We start from the raw sequence: 17,158 nt of genomic DNA, 5'->3' as shown, positions 1-17,158 counted from the left end.
GCCTTATGATTCTGTTTTCATCTTCATAGAACCTTTATCCTGTATTAACTTCCCAAGCCACAGGACCGCCCGGCATATGGTCACTTTACACTTTCCTGATGTCTTTGTTCACTCGATATTGTATATCAGATATGTGGATTTGGTGCTAGGAACTCCAGATGAGAAAGAAGATGTGATGTTTCTGGTGTCTTGGTCTGGGTTACCTCCTCAATATGACCTTTCTTGCTTCATTTCATTTGCCTGCAAAGATCAAGATTTCATTTTTATTTACAGCTGAACTGTTTCTTTAATGCATGTGGAAAACACATTCATTGTCCATTCTTCAGTTGAAGAGGATTAAGGTGGTTTCCATTTTGTAGCTATTGTGAATGGAGCAGCAGTAAACATGACCTAGAAAGTGTCCTTAGAATAGGAAGTCCTTCGGGCATGTGACATTCAGGGATATAGTTTTTTTTTTATATGGTAGATTTACTGTCTGCTTCTTGGAAATTATCCACACTGGTTTGCAGAGTTTTAAAATTCAGAAAACTCACCATGAGTGAATGAGTGTTGCTTTTTCCCTTCCCACTTCCCACTTATCCTGCTTGTTGTCCTTTTTTACCTTTGCCCTTCTGACTGGGGTAAGAAGAAATGTAAGCAGTGCTTTGATTTGCATTCTCAAATGACTAATACAGACAGACATTTTATGAGATGTTTTTGAGCAATTTGTCTCTTTCTTTCATTAAACACATACTCTATTGAGGTGCAAGGACTATTTAGAATGAAGTATTTATTTCCTGACACTGGTTTTGAGTTCTTTATATGTTATAGATATTGCCCCTGTCAGCTGTAGAGTTGGCAAAGATTCTTTCCCATTCTGTGGGTTTCCTCTTCACTCTGTTTATTGTTTCTTTAACTATACCTTTTCACCTTAATTCACCTCTGACATGTTTGCCTGCCCTGAGTCTGTACTAGACTTTGTCCATAAGTGGGGAGTTCTAGATGAGGGGCTCAGTTATGTGATTTTACCCTTCCATTCTGAACTACAGGTCATTGAAAGATTTTTCTGTAGGGAGATATTGCCTTCACCATTGTACCCAATGATGAGGCCCCTGGAGTCCCACTATTTTCCAAAGCTATACATAATCACAATGATGGGATAAATTTACAGAGTCAGACAGAAATTATTTTAAAAATCAAAAAAAATACGGATCTCTGAAAGGGACCTGTTGGTTGGGGTAGCTTTGATTATCTTGGCATAGAGTTCTGAAAAGTGTGAGTTCATAGCAAACAGAAAAAGAATATTCTTTGTGTGTGTGTGTGTGTGTGTGTGTGTGTGTGTGTGTGTAGTTTGTGTTTTTGTCTGTGTCTCTGTTTCTGTATATATGTATGTGAGTCTTTGCCTGTCTGTCTGTGTAGAAAACTGTCAATGAACAATTTTATTTAATCAATATATATTACTGGGGGTATAAACAACAAACCATGTATTTTAACAAATAAGAAAATAATTGTAGAGTCCTGAATAATGTATGAAACATTGAGATATTCTATGCTTTCAAATTCATGGAAATGGCACATGACTCACATGGAATCCAGGAAATCCCTCCATCCTGCCTGAGGAACATATCACATGGTTTGTTAAAACTTGATGTTTGTTTGTCTCAAAAATTCTAGAGTTATTAGTGCAAGGGTGATTAATTTCAATATTTAACCATGTAGCACAGTTTTCTGTGGTTTGTCTCCCATGGTCTTTGAAAGGCTGATTTATGTCTATCAGAGAGTAATAATCAGGGATTCAAATGCCAAATTACCATTGGATTAATAACCGATGGATGTATTTTTAGGGTTGTTGACCTTTTCACAGTAAAAGGAAGAAACACTCACTACTTGTCCTTAAAAACTATGCAGATGTATTTCTTGGCTTGATACTCAGGCTTAGTAGTGTCATAAGAGGGCAGCTTTAGTACATTAACTTAATGCATTAACTCTTTAATATTTTCCCTAAAAATTTCTTCTCACTATTTGAATTTCTTAAAGTCAAATGTTATCATTTCTACTAAAGTTTCTCTAGATTTGTTATTAACTATTCAGGTCTATGGCATGCCTGTATACAATACAACTCTACTATACTCTGGGAAATATCTCTTCTTATAGGTCTTCAATTTACCAGAAAAGAAAAAAAATAGCATACAACAACAACAAAACAGCTCTTCTTGTAAAGACTAATATTTATTGAACTCATACTTAGGAAAATCCTTCTTCATAAAACATCTACTGACAACACACTTCTTTAGATGAATTCTGTTTGACAAAAATAAGGCTTAAACACAACCAAGACAAATCAACCATGACAAGTCAAGAAAGTTAATATACTTTCATTTCACTTGAGTGACAAATCCCCTGAGAGTCTCCAACCTCCTGCAATGTCTTTGACTTTGGCTTCTTCCACAGTCCAAGGCAAATTGTCTCTTTTATTAAGATTGAAGTTAAGTCCTGCCCTGGACCTCCCATCTGGACAAGAGGTGAGTGTATGGGCTTAGACCCAGAGAGACCTGGCCCTAGATCCCATCCCTGGGCACCAGCCATTCGGAGGAAGACCTGCCCAACTTGGCCCCAGGTTTTGGCCATCTGGCAGGATCCCCTCCACTCCCACTGGGAAGGCTCCCCTTCTCCAAGACCCCCAGCAGATCCTGCAATCTCCACCCCCCTGCCCTCACACCCATCTGCCTGAGACCCCAGCTACTTACTGAGACTTAGAGACCAGCCCCCAGCTCCCATCCTGCCCTGAGCTCTGGACAAGAGAGAGAGGCTCCCTGAATCTGTCAGCCCTGTCTGGACCAAGAGCGCTAATAAGACCAAGAATGAATTCACAAGGAGATAGGCAGATGTCAAGGCAGAAGTACATACAACAAAATGAAGATCAATACAGCATCACCAGAACCTAGCCCTCCTCCAACAGCTAAACATGAACATCACAAATGGAAGAAGCAGAATAAATCAACCTTATGAATAACAACATGAAGAGGGTAGAGGATTATATAGAAGGAATCACAAATGAAATTGAGGAAAAGACAAATAAAAATGGGAAGAATGCTATAAAAAACTAGAGGAAAGAACAAATAAAGCAAAAGAAAAAAATAAATCCCTGAAAGAAAATCATGAAAAAGCAATGAAACAGTTGAAGGAAACAGTCCAAGACCTGAAAAGGGAAATAGAAAAAATGATGAAGGCACAAACAGAGGGAATGCTGGAAATAGAAAATCTGAGTAAACGAACGGGAACTTTAGATGCAAGTATAACCAACAGGATGCAAGAGATGGAAGAGGGGAATTCTGACGTTGAAGATACAGTAGAAAAAATAGATTCATCAGTCAAAGAAAACACTGAAGCCAACAAAGTCATGACCCAAAATGTCCAAGCAATTTGGGACACCATTCAAAGACCAAACCTACAAATAATAACGATAGAGGGAGGAGCAGAATACCAACTGAAAGGCACAGAAAATATATTCAACAAGATCGTAGAAGAAAACTTTCCAAACTTAAAGAAGGAAAAGCCTATGAAGATACAAGAAGCCTATGGAACACCAAACAGACTAGGCCTCCCCCCAAAGTCCCCTCGCCACATAATAATTAAACAACTAAATGTACAGAATAAAGAAAGAATATTAAGAGCAGCAAAGGAAAAAGGCCAAGTGACTTATAAAGGCAAACCCGTCAGAATAACGCCCGATTTCTCAATGGAGCCTTTGAAAGTCAGAAGAACCTGGACAGATGTAATGCAAACACAGAGAGACCATGGATGCCAGCCCAGACTAATATACCCAGCAAAACTTTCATTCATCATAGATGGAGTGAATAAGACATTCCAAGACAAAGCCAGATTTAATAAGACTTATCCACAAACCCATCCCTACAGAGAGCACTAGAAGGAAAATTCCAACCGAAGGAAGTCAGATACACCCTCAAAAACACAGGCAATAGATAATGCCACAGCAGTAAACCCCAAAGAAGAGATGTACACACACACTACCACCAAAAATAACAGGAATGAACAATTACTGCTCATTAATATCCCTTAATATCAATGTACTCAATTCACACATAAGAAGACACAGGCTTACAGAGTGGATATGAAAGCAGGACCCATCTTCCTGCTGCATACAAGAAACATACCTCAAATTCAAAGATAGACACTACCTAAGAATAAAAGGCTGGGAAAATACTTTCCAAATGGTCTTAAGAAGCAAGCGGGTGTAGCGATCCTAATATCCAGCAAAATAGACTTCAAACTAAAATCAATCAAAAGAGATCAAGAAGGACATTACATATTCATCACAGGAAAGATCCGCCAAGATGAAGTTTCAATTCTGAACATTTATGCCCCAAACAAGGGTACCCACATATGTAAAAGAAACATTACTAAAGCTTAAACCACATATAAAACCCCACACATTAATAGTGGGAGATCTCAACACCCCACTCTCACCACTGGACAGATCTGCCAGATTGAAACTTAACAGAGAAATAAAGGACTTAACTGATGTCATGACTCAAATGGACTTAATCGATATCTACAGAACATTCCATCCTAACAAAAAGAATATACTTTCTTCTCAGCACCCCATGGAACCTTCTCTAGAATCGACCACGTACTTGGCCAAAAAGCAAATCTCAACAGATACAAAACAATTGGAATAACCTCCTGTGTTCTATCAGACCACCATGGTTTAAAGTTAGATTTCAACAACAAAAACTACAGAAAACCTACAATTTCATGGAAACTGAAAAATGCTCAACTGAATCACCAATGGGTTAAGGAAGAAATAAATAGCCAGGCAGTGGTAGCACATGCCATTAATCCCAGCACTCGGGAGGCAGAGGCAGGGGAATTTCTGTGAGTTCAGGGCCACCTTGGACTCCAAAGTGAGTTCCAGGAAAGGTGCAAAGCGACACAGAAAAACCCTGTCTTGAAAAATCAAATAAATAAATAAATAAAATAAAATAAAATAAAGAAAGAAATTATAGTCTTCCTAGAGATCAATGAAAATGAAGACAGCACATACCCAAACTTATGGGAAAATATGAAAGCAATGCTAGTAGGGAAATTCATAGCACTAAATTTCCACATAAAGAAGTTGGAAAAATCCTGCACTAGTGACTTAACAGCACACCTGAAAGCTCTAGAACAAGAAGAAGCAAAGTCTCGGGGGGAGAAATAGATGCCAGGAAATTAGCAAATGGAGAGCTAAAATCAATAAAATAGAAACAAAGAGAACAATACAAAAAATTAATGAAACAAAGAGTTGTTTCTTTGAGAAAATCAACAAGGTAGACAAGCCCTTATCTAAACTAACCAAAAGAGAGAGAGCATCCAAATTAGCAAAATCAGAAATGAAAAGGGGGACATAACAACAGACATTGAGGAAATCCAGAGAATGATCAAGTCATACTTCAAAAACCTGTACTCCACAAAACTGGAAAATCTAAAAGAAATGGATAATTTTCTGGATACACATACCTAAGTTAAATCAAGAGCAGATAAATTATTTAAATAGTCCAATAACCCCTAAGGAAATTGAATCAGTCATTAAAAGTCTCCCAACCAAAAAAGCACAGGACCAGATGGTTTCAGTGCAGAATTCTATCAGATTTTCAAAGAAGAGTTAATACCAATACTCTCTAAATTGTTCCACATAATAGAAACAGAAGGAACATTACCAAACTCCTTCTATAAGGCTATAATTACCTTGATTCCTAAACCAGACAAGGATACAACAAAGAAAGAACTATAGACCGATCTCCCTCATGAACATTGATGCAAAAATACTCAATAAAATACTGGCAAACAGACTCCAAGAACACATCAAAACAATTATCCACCATGATCAAGTAGGCTTCATCCCAGGGATGCAAGGGTGGTTCAACATACGAAAGTTTGTCAATGTAATACACCATATAAACAAACTCAAAGAAAAAAACAGCATGATCATCTCACTGGATGCAGAAAAGGCATTTGACAAAATCCAACACCCCTTCATGATAAAGGTTTGGAGAGATCAGGAAGACAAGGAACATACCTAAACATAATAAAGGCAATTTACAGCATGCCAACAGCCAACATCAAATTAAATGGAGAGAAACTCAAAGTGATTCCACTAAAATTAGGAACGAGGCAAGGCTGTCCACTCTCCACATACTTATTCAATATAGTACTTGAAGTTCTAGCCAGAGCAATAAGACAACATAAGGAGATCAAGGGGATACAAATTGGAAAGGAAGAAGTCAAGCTATCCCTATTTGCAGATGACATGATAGTATACTTTAGAGACCCCAAAGATTTAACCAAGGAACTGATACAGCTTATAAACACCTTCAGCAACATAGCAGGATACAACATCAACTCAAAAAAATCAGTAGCCCTCCTATATACAATTGACAAACAGGCTGAGAAAGAAATCAGAGATACATCACCCTTTACAATAGCCACAAATGATATAAAATACCTTGAGATAACACTAACCAAGTAAGTGAAGGACCTATATGACAAGAACTTTAAGACCCTGAAAAAAGAAATTGAAAAAGATGTCAGAAAATGAAAACATCTCCCATGCTCATGGATAGGCAGGATTAACATAGTAAAAATGGCAATCTTATCAAAAGCAATCTACAGATTCAATGCAATCCCCATCAAAATACCAACACAATTCTTTGTAGACCTGGAAAGAACAATACTCAACTTCATATGGAAAAACAAAAACCCCAGGATAGCTAAAAGAATCCTGTACAATAAAACAACCTCTGGAGGCATCACGATCCCTGACCTCAAGCTCTACTATACAGCTATAGTATTAAAAACAGCTTGGTACTGGCATAAAAACTTACATGTGGACCACTGGAATTGTATTGAAGATGCTGACATCAATCTGCACACCTATGAACATATAATGGAGCTAGGGGAACTTTCCTCCACTGCTGGTGGGAATGCAAGCTTGTACAACCACTTTGGAAATCAATATGGCGCTTTCTTAGAAAATTGGGAATCAATCTTCCCCAAGATCCAGCTATACCACTCTTGGGCATATACCCAAGGAATGCTCAATCATACCACAAGGACACATGCTCAACTATGTTCATATCAGCATTGTTTGTAATAGCCAGAACCTGGAAACAACCTAGATGCCCTTCAACTGAAAAATGGATAAATAAAATATGGTACATAAGCTGGGCGGTGGTGGCGCACGCCTTTAATCCCAGCACTCGGGAGGCAGAGCCAGGCGGATCTCTGTGAGTTCGAGGCCAGCCTGGACTACCAAGTGAGTTCCAGGAGAGGCGCAAAGCTACACAGAGAAACCCTGTCTCGGAAAAAAAAAATATGGTACATATATACAATGGAGTACCACTCAGCAGAGAAAAACAAGGACATCATGAGGTTTGCAGACAGATTGAACTAGAAAAAATCATTTTGTGTGAGGTAACCCAGACTCAGAAAGACAAACATGGTATGTACTCACTCATAGGAGGATACCAGATATAAAACAAAGGATGAATGGACTGCTACTCACAACTCCAGGGAGGCTACCTAGAAAACAGGACCCCAAGAAAGACCCAGGGATTGCCCAGTTACAGAGAAATGGATGAAACCTACATGAACAACCTGGATGTGAGGGGGGTAATGAAGGGCAAAGGGTCGAGGGAAAGAGAGCTTAGGGGAGCGGGAGATTCCAGCTGGATCAAGAACAGAGAAGCAAAATATGGAATAAGAGACCATGATAAATGAAGAAGCAAAGTGCTAGAGCGGTCCACAGAAATCCACAAAGATACCTCCACAATAGACTACTGGCTATGGTTGAGAGACAGCCCAAACTGACCTACTCTGTTGACAGGATGGCCAAACATCCTAATTGTTGTGTTAGAAACCTCATCCAATGACTGAGGAAACCGGATGCAGAGATCCATGGCCAGGCCCCTGGTGGAGCTCCAGGAGTCCAGTTGGTGAGAAAGAGGAGGGTTTGTATGAGTGAGAATTGTTGAGACCAAGGTTTGAAAAAGCACAAGGACAAATAGCCAAATGAATGGAAACACATGAACTATGAACTAATAGCTGAGGAGCCCCCAACTGGATCAGGCCATCTGATTAAGTGAGACAGTTGATTAGCTTGATCTGTTTGGGAGGCATCCAGGCAATGGGACCAGGACCTGTCCTCAGTGCATGTGCTGGCTGTTTGGAATCTGGGGCTTATACAGGGACACTTGGCTCAGCCTGGGAAGAGGGGACTGGACCTGCCTGGACTGAATCTACCAAGTTGAACTCAATCCTCAGGGGAGTCTTTGCCCTGGAGGATATGAAAATGGGGGGGTGTGAGCTAGGGGGCAGGCGGGGGGGGGGCTGGGAGGGGGAGAACAAGGGAATCCGTGGTTGATATGTAAAATTTAATTAAATTATAAAATAAAATTAAAAAAAAGAAAAAAACACAACTGGGGTATTCCTTAACAGGCATTCCAGAGATCTATCATCCAGATGACTCTAGATTCTGTTAATTTGACAATTAACAATAACCCTCACAAACACTATTATCTATTCAGTGTAATAGAAATGTACTGTTAAGATAATTATGGCATGATTGTGATAATTATGATTATGGCATGTCATTTTTTAGGGAAATTCAAGTAAATAAATTATATTTTAAATTCAGAGGCTATCTCAAAAAGAAGTTAATAAGAAGGAATTTTAATGACACTAATTCTTAATTCGGTGTAAAAAATGCAGATTATTTTTCATTACCAATAAAATAAAGAGAACATAAAATTCTAAAAAAAAGAAGAAAAATAAAGAAAAGTAGTTTGTAATATTTCCCTCCAAATAGTGTTCTTGACCACATCATCAGCTGACCAAAATATCTTATATCAACATTTCTTATAGGAGTATTGAGGACCTTTGCTATATTCTTAAGGCCTTCTCTAAACTTTCCTGTCTTCCTCAGTTCTTCTAGAATTTTCGCTTTGTCATTCAGTAGTATGCATCTTTTACAATCTATTCCACGGTTATGAGCCCTACCATTCCTTCTCAGGCAATATTGGAACCATATACATCTTTGGAGTCAAATCTAGGGACTTCTGCATTTGTTGGATATTCTTTTTTTTTCCAGCTGGATCTTTGAGACATTAACTATCAGGCCTATGGTTCCTGGAAAAGTTTACCTCTGCATATAGATTTTATTGACATTTCCCTCCTTCCAAAGAATCTCTAGCATTTCCCATCTAACCAATTGTCTGTCAGACATTCCCTTCTTTCTAATCAGTTTCTCGGACTCGATACTTCCGCACTAATACCTATAAAATGTTTTTCATATGTTTACTGGTCTATGTTAACTTATAAAACTTTCTTAGAGATTTTAGATTTCTTTTCTCCCATCCAGCGGTGTTAGAATGATCATTTTCTTTCCCAGGAATTCTATATTTTATTATCTTATAAGGGAACCCTAGAACCATTATCATCTACACAAAGATCTCTGGAACATTCAACACTATAGAACACTTGACATCTTCCTGTGGCACTCAGGATTATGCTTTCTTTCCAAAGGTTCTCTGACATCTTTGCAATTTGAATAGGAAAGTTTATTTTCTTCCCACTCAGTGGATTGTCAAAAATTTGCAACTGCCTCAGAGATTTTCTCTAGAATCTTTGCTATTTGGTACTTGGGATCCAGGACTGTTCTCCTCTTCCTTAAAGACTCCAAGTTTTTGCCTCTTAGCCAAGGCTTTCTGGAAATATTCATTCCTCTCCACCACAAGGCTCTAAGATGTTTTCAATCAGTTGTAAGAATTCTAGAGACAGGCCCGGCGGCCATGACAGGCAGAGGCAGGTAGGCCCAGTGGTGGTGATATGATAGTATACATAAGTGACCCCAAAAACTCTACCAGGGAACTCCTACAACTGATCAACTCCTTCAGTAAAGTGGCAGGATACAAGATGAACTTAAAAAAATCAGTAGCCCTCCTATACACAAATGATAAAAGAAAGATAGAGAAAGAAGTCAGAGAAACATTACCCTTTACAATAGCCACAAATAATATAAAATACCTTGGGATAACACTAACTAAACAAGTGAAGGACCTTTTTGATAAGAACTTTAAATCTCTAAAGAAAGAAATTGAGGCCGGGCATTGGTGGTGCATGCCTTTAATCCCAGCACTCGGGAGGCAGAGCCAGGCAGATCTCTGTGAGTTCGAGGCCAGCCTGGGCTACCAAGTGAGCTCCAGGAAAGGCGCAAAGCTACACAGAGAAACCCTGTCTCGAAAAACCAAAAAAAAAGAAAGAAAGAAAGAAAGAAAGAAAGAAAGAAAGAAAGAAAGAAAGAAAGAAAGAAAGAAAGAAATTGAAGACCTGCCTCTTAGAAAAATGGTCTGATGTATGTCAGGCTTACGGTGGTATCTCTAAGGATAAGAATATCCTAGTTTGTGATGAAGAGTTGGAACCAGATTGGGTGAGGTGATGCATTGGGCCATGGGGTATGGTGAGGCAAAGAGCCTTGATGTTGATTTGGAATCTGGTGGAGTGCCTGGGACTTTCTCTGCTTCATAAGGTACCTTGATAATTCCTTTCTGACAAAAGGCATCCAGAACCTCTCCTGTGTTTCACAATTTTCATTCAGTCATTCCTTTCTGATCAGTATGGACACACATGGTCCCCTTAAGGCCAAGAGTACTTCTGACATTCTTGTAACCAAGCAAGCCTCTGACCTATAAATATACCCATGTAAGGATAAGAACTTCCTCTTCTGCACAATAGGTCTACAAACATCTCACCAATGAGACTAAGGCATTTCCAAATCAGAGCATGGAGAGGTCACACCATCTCCTTCTAAATATGGGGACTTTGGATATATCAATTTTTCCCAAAGGCATCACAAATCCCCCTTGGACCCACTAAATCATATGATACAGACTTTCTCCAAGGAAGTCCAAGAATATTCTCCTTTCCTCCTGGGGTTTCCAACTATCTTCCCCCAAGGATAACTTACTAAGTATTTCCCTTTTCCTAAAATTGACCACAGATCAACAGTTCTCTCCAATGCACAATGTAGTCTCATATATTTTGTGTATTCTTCTGTGGGCAACAGACTTATCAGTTTTATGTATTAGTGTCTCATATTTTCCTATTTTAACCTAAGGGACTCTATCCTGCTGTACTTTAATACCAAATGATCTTCAGATGAGCCTTTTTTGACAAATAAGGCCCTTACATGTTATATCACAGTGGGATTGTGATAAAAAGGTGTTATAAGGGCAAGTACATGTTTTGGATGTGATCTAGGGGTATAATGGGAGGGAACAAAATTATTCTTAATTTTCACTAAGTAGTCCATACTCTAGAAGATGTCTATAGATCAGTGGCCTGTTCCTACATTGCAAAAGGTACATGAACTGGAGACTCCTATGAGTTTATAGATAAGAGAAAGTTTCCTGTTCTGATCACTCAGTGCTAATTTACTTCAAGATATCATTCCCTAAATACCTCAGACAAAAGGGGTCTCCAGGATATGTAGATTCTTTTTTTTAAAAAAAAATTCTTAGTTTTTTATTATTATTTATTTTACAATGCTATTCAGTTCCACATAATAGCCACAGATTCCCTTGCTCTCCCCCCCCCCCCGCCCCCCTCCCCTTCCCCTCAGCACACCCCCACTCCCACCTCCTCCAGATCAAGGTCTCCCCTGAGGACTGGGATCAACCCGACAGACTCAGTCCAGGCAGGTCTAGTCCCCTCCTCCCAGATTGAGCCAAGCATCCCTGCATAAGTCCCAGGTTTCAAACAGCTAACTCATGCAATGAGCACAGGACCTGGCACCACTGCCTAGATGCCTCCCAAACAGATCAAGTCAATCAACTGTCTCACCTATTCAGAGGGCCTGATCCAGTTGGGGGCCCCTCAGCCTTTGGTTCATAGTTCATGTGTTTCCATTCATTTGGTTATCTGTCCCTGTGCTTTATCCAACCCTGGGTTCAACAATTCTCGCTCATATAAACCCTCCTCTTTCTCACTAATTAGACTCCTGGCACTCCACCTGGGGCCTAGGCGTGGATGTCTGCATACAGATTCCTCAGTCCTTGGATGGGGTTTATGGCACAACCATTAGGGTGTTTGGCCATCCCATCACCAGAGTAGGTCAGCCCTGGCTGTGACAGAGGACTGATATTCAGAATATATAAGGAACTCAAGAAATTAGACATCAAAACGACCAACAGTCCAACTGAGAAATGGGCTTTAGAACTAAACAGAGAATTCTCAACAGAGGAAACTCAAATGGCTGAAAGTCATTTAAGGAATTGCTCAACATCCCTAATCATCAGGGAAATGCAAATCAAAACAACTCTGAGATACCACCTTACGCCTGTCAGAATGGCTAAGATCAAAAACACTGAAGACACTTTATGCTGGAGAGGATGTGGAACTAGGGGAACTCTCCTCTACTGCTGGTGGGAATGTAAGCTTGTACAACCACTTTGGAAATCAATATGGCGCTTTCTTAGAAAATTGGGAATCAATCTCCCCCAAGATCCAGCTATATGTAGATTCTAATTTAAGAATCCTCCAGTGTTCTTTCTCTGAGTTAAGGATACATTCATTGTGGGAGTCTGCCAGATTCCAGCTCCAACCTGTTGAAGGGTTCTTTGGGTGAGAAAAGAGGAATGAGGAAATGATAGAAAGAGACAATAAGAAAGACAGAGACACAAAATAGCTTTGGGAGGGCCTTGAGTCAATATCCAGTTGCCTCGAGGTTTATTCCAAAGGGCTTTTTGTACGATGCCAAGGCGAAAGGTGAAAGATCCCCCTTTAAGATCAAAGCACAATGTACAACCAAGTATAGACAATTCAAAACATCTGGTAACCACGTCCATGGCCAAATCATTCCATTATGCAGCCCTACTGAGTAAAGCAAGCTCAGATTCTCTGACTTTGAGTAATTTGTTCCCTCATAAATTCCCCCTTCTTAATAATATGAAATTTTCAAGTGAGTGTACAGAGCTTAACATTCTGCAGCTCTGAATCAGCTTTCCACTAAGAGCTTGCAAGTAGCTGGAATATTCATTGCAATACATCTGGTCTTTATGGATACTATACCTCCTAGTAAAAGAGTAGAGGATGGTCAAGATGGAACAGCCTTTTTGAATGGGTCTAAGATGATTACAGCAGTCTTAGCTGTACTAAGCCCTTTTTTTAAATTAATAAACTCCTGATGCAACTGCATCAAATAAGTCAGTAAACTCCTGATGCAACATTTTCAAATCTAAGGACTCCTTAGCATCACCATTAACATTAACAGGTTAGCATCATAATTCTAGCATAAATATTACTATACATAATTACAGTTCTCACAAGCATACATCCAAAAGCAAACTCTTAATTGAACTATTACCCTTCATAATCTTTAGCAAACATCCAAAAGCAATTTCTTAAGAGAACTATTTACATTTTCTACTAACAAAACATAGGGTACATTAACACAGGCTAACATTAATCCATTCAAAGAACAAGAAAAAAATTTTAATTAAACAGACTGATGAATATAACTACTCCCCTTATTTTATAATTTTTGAAGCTTTCATCTTGAGCCTGGGTAGAAAAAACAAACCTCTCAATTTCTACACAAAACAGTTCATGAGTCACCACAGTCAATAGAGTATATATGCATAAGGGAATTCAAAATCGTTCCATTGCAATTGAAACACTCCAATCCATCCCATTTCTTATGTCTGAAATTTTCAAAAAGCCAGTTCTGATACTAGTTTTACTATTCCACTGAAAGCTCAAAATTAAAGCCTGACTTGTCAGCTGCCCTGAAGTCTTGGCATAACTGTCCAAATCATAATGAAACTGAAGCAAAAGCTCCAAATATGAAGAAATTTACAACCCAAAACTTGTTGCAGTTCCCTTGCATGTAACAACCCAGTTCAAAAAACAGTCTCTGAAATTTAGTTCTTAGCTACAGAGGCACTTTCTGATAGCCTTCCCTTAGAAAACCTGCCCCAGGTGAAGTTGCTGACCCACTGCAGACTTCTTTAAAAAAGCTCTCCTTGCTGCCAGGAAGCTGCCTCTTAAAGGAGCCATCTATTTTTTTCTCTTCCAGCTAACAGAAGATGCATGGCTTTGGTTGCTGTCTCTGTCCTGGCTTTTACAGTCTTGGTTTGCCTGTGCCTCCTGTTTCTGGCCTGTCAGCCTAGAGACCCTGTTGTCCTGAAGCCCAAGGGCTCTCAATCACCTTGTGCCACAGGAGCTCAAAGTGCTGTCCCACTGCCATGAGCTATGGCTCTTACTCTGCACCATGGGTCTAGTAGGAAACGCAACCACAGCCAGCTGTGGCCACTACACGCTGGCTCTTTTACCTGCTCTGCTGATGGCCTTGCATCCTCTGTGTGCTGCCTTATTTGCATGGCCCCTGGTGTCCCCAGAATGCACTCAGACTTGGAGGTGCCTTATCTCTTGCCTGCCAGGTACACACCCTGCCCCATGAGCATCTTTCTCTGAAGGCTTTGTCTCTCATGCTGCAGCCAAGGCACCCTGCATGCTTGCTGTACCTTCAGCTCTCCTCCCACGCTTTCCCAGGGTGTCCTTTGCTTGGCTCTGGCTGCCAGGGACTCCAGCTCCCATTGACAGTCCTTCTTTGGCCACTAGGGTCCAAAGTCCCGGCTGCACTCCCCAAGCCATCACAACTGCCTTCTGTTTGTCTCTCTGGCAGCATCTTTGCATGGCTCGTCAAGTTTACAGAGCACAGCCTTTAGCCATGTCAGTCCAGCTTACTTTTTAAAAAATTGTTTTGAGACGGGGTTTCTCTGTGTAGCTTTGAAGCCTGTCCTGGAACTTGCTCTGAAGACCAGGCTGGCCTCGAACTCACAGAGATCCACCTGCCTCTGCCTCCCAGGTGCTAGGACTAAAGGCGTGCCCCACCACCGCCCAGCATCAGTCCAGCTTTCACAAGCATTTGGACTGACTGCTTTCTCCTCATCATGGCTCTGCCATTGCAGAAACCTGGCAGGCCCTTGCTGTTCATGCTGGCTTTCTCAGTGTCTGCTTCCTGTGAAGCAAGGATGCCCCTTGGGTCTCAGTAATGCCGATGTTAGGTCAACCACTGCTCCTGCTGCTGCTGCTTATGCTGGGGGCATCTTTTTTTTATTTCTTTATCTTTTTATTAAGAAATTTTTTATTCATTTTATATACCAATCACATATCTACCTCTCTTCCCTCCTCCTGCCCTCCCCCAGCTTCTCCCCCAACCTACCCTCCATTCCGTCTTCCAAAAAGGTAAGGCCTCCAATGGGGAGTCAGCAGAGCCTGGTAATTCAGTTGAGGCAGGTCCAAGCCCCTCCTCCTATGTCAAGGCTGTGCATGGTGTCCCAGCATAGGTAATGGGCTCCAAAAAGCCAGCTCAAGCAACCTAGATGGATCCTGATCCTACTAGTCTCTTTCGAGAGATCTACAGCAGCTCAGTTACTGTGACAGCCACCTTTGCCCAGGGACAATTGCCTAGAGGAAGGCTACCTGTTTAAAATGCTGCTGTAACTGAGAGGGAAGTTTCAGAGACTCTTGTTTGAACTGGGTTGTTGCATTCAAGGGAACTGCAACAAGTTTTTGGTTGTGGATTTCTTCATATTTGGGGTTTTCACTTCAGATTCATTATGACATGGATAGCTATACAAGGACCATCATGGCAGCTGGCAGGCCAAGTCCTGATTTTGAGCTTTCAGTTGAACTTTAAGACTGGTATCAGAACTGATTTTTGAACTTTTCAGACTTCAGAAATGGGACAATTTTGATTTCACTTATGCATACATGCTTTGTTAACTGTGGTGACTCACTAGTTGTTTATGTAGGAATGGAGAAGTGTGTTTTTTTCTACCCAGGCTTAAGATGCAGGTTCAAAATATTAGCCTGTATTAATGTACCCTGAGTTCTTTTTTTTTTTTAAAGAAAGGAATGTTTAAGTTTTTGTGGGAGTCTGTTGGAGTCCAACTCCAAACTATCAAGGGTTCTTGGGGGAAGGAGAGAGGAATGAAGAATTATTAGATAAAAAGATAGAAGGAGATGATTAGAAAGACAGAGACAGGATAGCTTTGGTAGGGCCAGCTTTTCTTAATTTAAATTATTCTGTTTATCTTTTGCCTCTGGGCTTTTACTTTTCTATTTTTCTGTATATCTTTCTGTATACCAAGGGACCCCAAGTCAATATACCACCAAACTGTTTGCATATGCATGTTCACTAATACATTACTCATGGTAATAACCAAAGGTATATCTAGCATAGATGCCCATCAAAGAGGAATAATAAAGCAGACATAGTCCATACACATAGTTGAAGATAATTAGCCAAAAAGAAGAATAAAAGTACATCATTTTTAGAAAAATGGATGGAAATAGATATCATTATGTAATACTCAGAAAGAAAAATGTTCATGTTCTAACCCTTGTGAGGAAACTCTACTCTCTGTGACTCCATCTCTGTGTCTATCTCTGTGTCTGTATCTCTCTCTCTCTCTCTCTCTCTCTCTCTCTCTCTCTCTCTCTCTCTCTCCTAGTGTTACAAATTCAGTCAACGGAATGCAGCCATGTCAGTGACAACCATATTCAGGGCCTTATATAAGAACTGAGCACATAATTCTTTTGTGGTGGAAGACTATAGAATAAGAGAACAAAGGGTTCTCATGGATTTTTCTCTAATTTGCTAAGCATAAATCATTGGACTATTATGATCAATCCATGTGAGTCTATTTAATGGATAATAGGGATTTATGAAGATATAAGTTGGGGAAATATACTCATGAATACAGAATGGAGTGAATCTCACACACAGGCATGAGCAGGGAGAAGGGACATGTGACCCATCTCCCTCTCCTTTTAAGAGGTCATGTACAATGGCAGGAAGCACCACCTCCTTTGGGCCATATAGCCCAAGGTCATGGGTGGAGAAAATACCACTACATTTCCCCTTTTTGTCTAAATAAGAAAGTTCTAAATTTAATACAAACTATACACAATAAGAATGCTTATCAAGTATTTTCCAGGAAAAACAAAGTGTAATAAAATAAACTTTGAAACTACAACCAACAAGAATAACATCAAACAAGAAAGACATGTTAAATGTTCAGAAATGTCTGAAGCATAGGTAAATGGCAAATTACTG

This window comes from Peromyscus maniculatus, chromosome X, assembly GCF_049852395.1.
Source record: "Peromyscus maniculatus bairdii isolate BWxNUB_F1_BW_parent chromosome X, HU_Pman_BW_mat_3.1, whole genome shotgun sequence".
In the NCBI taxonomy this organism is placed as follows: domain Eukaryota; kingdom Metazoa; phylum Chordata; class Mammalia; order Rodentia; family Cricetidae; genus Peromyscus; species Peromyscus maniculatus.
This window is presented reverse-complemented; position numbering follows the sequence as displayed.